Source organism: Moschus berezovskii, chromosome 10 (genome assembly GCF_049115385.1).
Source record: "Moschus berezovskii isolate FMDL1 chromosome 10, NW_MosBer_1.0, whole genome shotgun sequence".
NCBI lineage: Eukaryota > Metazoa > Chordata > Mammalia > Artiodactyla > Moschidae > Moschus > Moschus berezovskii.
In genome coordinates, this window is record NC_142469.1 from 70,537,762 (window position 1) to 70,543,002 (window position 5,241).

The following is a 5,241-nucleotide window of genomic DNA, read 5'->3' on the forward strand; positions in this document are numbered from 1 at the left end:
TGGGATTTTCCAGGCAAGAGTACTGGAGTGGGTTGCCATTGCCTTCTCCTCCCATCCCAGGGATTGAATGTATAACTCATTCATTTTGCTATACATCTGAAACTAACACAACATTGTAAGTTAACTATATTTCAATAAAAATTTAAAAGGGAAAAAGTGTCTAAGGAAAGCCAGTGCCATATAAACAGCGTACACTTAAATGAGAGATGAATGCTTAGCATACAGAGTAATGTTTTTATTCCCTGATAAACTAAAGGTCCATTTTAGATGTTTCTTTCTTTTGTATGCTTCATTTGTTTTATTCGCAAGTGAAACCCTATAAAGGATGTCTTCATCTAGTCCTCAGAGTCAGATTCATCTCCATCTTGACTAATCTGGAAGTAACAAAACTCATAAGTCTCCTTGTCAGATGCAACCACAGGAAGCCAATCACTAAGATTGTTCTTTTAAAGCTATTTCTTGGTAAGGTATTTCAGATACCTTTTAGAGAACTGTTTCTCAGGAACAACTGTGATTTTGTTCTTCAAGTGTTCAATGTGAATGACTTTCCCAAGATTCCCAGTCTTTCTATTCACTTTAATCTTCTCCGGTAGAAACTATTCAAAATGTCTAGAATCAAAATTCCATCTTCTACTGGATGAGTAAGATCCAAAGTAAACTTTCAGGTTGACTTCTTAAGCTTCTTGTCTTTCTTTGGCGCTATCTTGAAGGCTTGCTGTATGATCAGAGAGCTGTATTTGTACTTTTAATTTATAATTTTATTGCATTGATATCAGAGAATGTTATCTGTACTGTTTCTGCTTTTGGAATTCATATACTTTTTCTCTATGGCCAGTGTAGGATTGATTTTTTGTATTAATATTGTATTATTATTAATACATATATTAATATTGTATTAATATTAATTGATTTTTTGTATTTCAGGGGCAAATGATTTAAACTCTTTGCTATAGGATGTTCCTCTTTTGTCATTAAATCAGATCAAATCTGATTTGAAAATCAAGTGTAAGAATGATGTTTTTGTTTGTATGTTTTTCTGGGAAGTTCAGGCTTGAGATCAAGCCACCAGGCAGCACTGCCAGACCAAGTGCCAAGTGCTGAGCAGCAACAGAAGCAAACAAGAAGCACTTTTTTTTTTTTTTTAATTCTCCCTGCAGCCCAGCAACCCAAGGAAACCTTAGAAAGCAGGGAGCAAGGAACAACCAGCAACTTGGGAGCCACAGAGGAGCTTAAAGGGTTGGGACTTGGTCTAGGTCAAACCAGAAGTACCAGGCATCTCAGGAATTAGGGCCTATCAGATATAATTCATCAGAATATTACATCTGCATCATGCCAGGCCTCAGGGACTTTCCTTAAGGAACTGTCTAACATCTAAAAACAGGGCAAATGTTCTAGCCCTCCTAGGAGAAGGAAATGGCAACCCACTCCAGTGTTCTTGCCTGGAGAATCCCAGGGACAGCGGAGCCTGGTCAGCTGCCGTCCATGGGGTTGCACAGAGTCGGACACGACTGAAGCGACTTAGCAGCAGCAGCAGGAGCAGCAGCAGCAGCAGCAGCAGGCTATTGCATTTCATTTTTGTGAACCATTAACTCTAGGGATATCTCTGGCAGGGGAGAATTTCAAATGAAGCCAGGAGGGCATGGAGCACAGCAACCCAGTTTTACAGGGACTGTCCAGTTACCCAATCGAGTAGTGTCATTGTGTATAGATCAGCAGCACTTCAGTAAAGGTGTAATTCTCATTTATCTCCAAGAAAAAAAAAGCTGATTCTTGGTCTAATCAATAGCCTGGGTGAGCCTGAATTCTCATATGAATAAAGTTTGGCGTGAAAAATCTACTCAATTGATGTGTTTGAGAAATCATCAGTGCCTTGTTCCACAGACATTGGAAATGTTCTGAGAGCAGGTTTTGACTAATTTTAACTCCTTTAAGTTCTTATCAACTAAACAGGTGTCTCTTGGGCTGTTTTATAGCCACACCTTTCTGGAATCAGGGGATTGCCTTGGACCGAATTAGACCTTCTATGCCATTGAGGTTGCTAAGAGGACTCCTGTGACAGCGTACCATAAAAGAGCTTAGGCCCTCCACTTACAGATTTCTTCCTTTTCTGTCCCTCTCCCCGTCCTCTTTCTCCTTCTTGTCTTACACCCTTCTCTTTACTTTCCATTCTTCTCTGGACTATATCTGGGAGCCCCAATAGCACTAATCAGTTGGTTACCCAATAGGCATTTACCATGCACCAGGCATGGTGCTGGGTAGTGGAGGATACAGAGATGACTACAGCATGTGTTTGTCCTTGATGAACTTATAACCTTATACCTCTGCTATAGGATGTTCCTTTGGGGCATTCAATCAGATCCATGCTTTTGGGAGCAGGCCACATTCTTTTGAGTCCACACACTTTCTTAACCAACATAATCTAGAGTCTTGCTTAAAAATAAGATCCCAAGACCATTAACACCTACTTGGCCTGGGAGCTTGTCAGAAATGCCAAGGAACTGAAGTCCCATCCCAAACTTAATGAATCAAGCTCATTTTAACAAAATCCAGTGGTATCCATGTGCACATTAAAATTTTAGAACATTTCATACTTCATATAAAACATTTAAAATGGACATACTCCAAATTTGTGATTTATTAGCATTGCCCTTTTCATTTTTAAGAATTTTTAATATTGCCCTTTTAAGATGAATTTGTTATCAAAATCTAACAAAAAGTAAGTTTTGAAAGGCATTGGATAGGATAAAATTACAGCTGGGGTTGGTCCCTGGATGCATTCTGACATCTTCCTTTCTTCCATATGCCCTGACTTCCTCATCCTTCCTCCCACTGCTGGGGATGCTTAGGAATCAAGGTTTTTGGCTCTGGAGACCTGGGGAGCATAGTCACACCCACAGTGGGCTGCAAAATCAAGTGTAAGAATGATGTTTTTGTTTGTATGTTTTTCTGGCAAGTTCAGGCTTGAGATCAAGCCACCAGGCAGCACTGCCAGACCAAGTGCCAAGTGCTGAGCAGCAGCAGAAACAAACAAGAAGCACATTTTTTTTAAAATTCTCCCTGCAGCCCAGCAACCCAAGGAAACCTTGGAAAGTAGGGGGCAAGGAACAACCAGCAACTTGGGAGCCACAGAGGAGCTCAAAGGGTTGGGACTTGGTCCAGGTCAAACCAGAAGTACCAGGCATCTCAGGAATTAGGGCCTATCAGATATAATTCATCAGAATATTATATCTGCATCATGCCAGGCCTCAGGGACTTTCCTTAAGGAACTGTCTAACATCTAAAAATAGGGCAAATGTTCTAGCCCTCCTAGTCTATTGCATTTCATTTTTTGAACGATTAACTCTAGGGATATCTCTGGCAGAGGAGAATTTCAAATGAAGCCAGGAGGGCATGGAGCACAGCAACCCAGTTTTACAGGGACTGCCAGTTACCCAATCAGGTAGTGTCATTGTATACAGATCAGCAGCACTTCAGCAAAGGTGTAGCTCTCATTTATCTCCCCCCCAAAAAATATTGGTCTAATCAATAGTCTGGAGGAGGCTGAATTCTCATATGAATAAATCTTGGCATGAAAATTCTACTCAACTGACGTGTTTGAGAAATCGTCAGTGTCTTTTTCCACAGGCATCGGAAATGTTCTGAGAGCAGGTTTTGACTAATTTAACTCCTTTAAGTTCTTATCAACTAGACAGTTGTCTCTTGGGTTGTTTTATAGCCATACCTTTCTGGAAACAGGTGATTGCCTTGGACTGAATTAGGCCTCCTGTGTCATTGAGGTCACTAAGAGGACTCCTGGGACAGCTTTCCAGATACTAGATCAGGCCCTCCACATGTGGCTTTCTTCCTTCTCTGTCCCATTCCCCTTCCTCATTCCCCTTCTGTCAGGGAATGTTTAACAGGAGGGTTCCTACGTGCTGTTTCTCACAAGTCCTTTGTTTCTTTTCAAGTGGAACAGCATGCTGCTCCCAGGAACTGAGGTCATTGTGTGAGACAGGCTTGAATCTCCTTTAGTAAACATTCTCTTTACGACAAAATTGCTTGATCCCCTTTCTTGAGATATGGATTGTCTCCTGACCTTGTGACCATTATTAATCCCTTGTTCCCTTGGTAATCATTGCTGTACATTTGGTTTTCTGATCTTTATCATTGTCGAAAGAAACTTCTTGTACCACAGCCTTTATATACTCACAGAGAAATCATTAAAGCACCTTTGCTCCATCAGAGCTTGGGTCCCCGTGTCTTTCTTTCTTTCTTTCCTTCTCTCTCTCTCTCTCCTCAGCTGATTCTTTGGAGCTCAGAAACCCATCTTGCTCACTCTCCTGCCCGGGCTTCAAAGACTCTCTAGAGAAGGCGCCCTGTGCCTTCACCCACCTCGAGAGGGCGCCCTGTGACTTCGTGAGAGATGCAAGTCTTGTGTCAAGGACTTTCTTGGTTTTCTGCATAAACCAGGGAGTATCAGCCTCTTCCTTTCAGTTTCTTATCGTCGCCTCCGGACCGCCAGGTCCCGGTCCATTAAAGGACCCCAACACCCTTCTTTTCTTATACCCTCTCTCTACTTCCCATTGTTCTCTGGACTACTGGGGCCCCCAGTAGCACTAATCCATCAGTTACCCAATAGACATCTTCCACACACCAAGCATGGTGCTAGGTAGCAGATGATACAGAGATGACCACAGCATGTGTTTGTCTTTGATGAACTTATAATCTTATACCTCTGTTATAGGATGTTCCTTTTTAGCATTAAATCAGCTAAATGCTTTTGGGAGCAGCCCACATTCTTTCAATTTCTTAACCAATGTAGTCAAGAGTCTTGCTTAAAGTATAGTCCGAAGGCCATCAGCACCAACTTGGCCAGGGAGCTTGTCAGAAATGCAGCATCTCAAACCCCATCCCAGACTTAATGAATCAGTGAGTGAATGAGTGAGTGTTAGTTGCTCAGTTGTGTCTGACTCTTTGCTGCCCCATGAACTGTAACCTTCCAGGCTCTTCTGTCCATGGAATTCTCCAGGCAAGAATACTAGAGTGGGTTGCTATTTCCTTCTTCAGGGAATCTTCCCAATCCAGGGATCAAACCCAGGTCTCCTGCATTGCAGACAGATTCTTTACTGTCTGAGCCACCATTTAATAAATGAAGCATATGCTTAATAAATATGTGTGCATGCATGTTAAGTCATTTCAGTGGTGTCTGGCTGTTTGTGACCCTATGGCCTGTAGCCCACCATGCTTCTCTGCCCATGGGAT

General features: G+C 42.0%; 1 pseudogene; it reads right to left on the reverse strand.

Moving 5' to 3' along the window:
* Window positions 1–335: 335 nt before the first annotated feature.
* Window positions 336–2,236, reverse strand: LOC148776332 (ribosomal protein eL22-like pseudogene; annotated as a pseudogene).
* Between the last annotated feature and the right edge of the window lie 3,005 nt (window positions 2,237–5,241).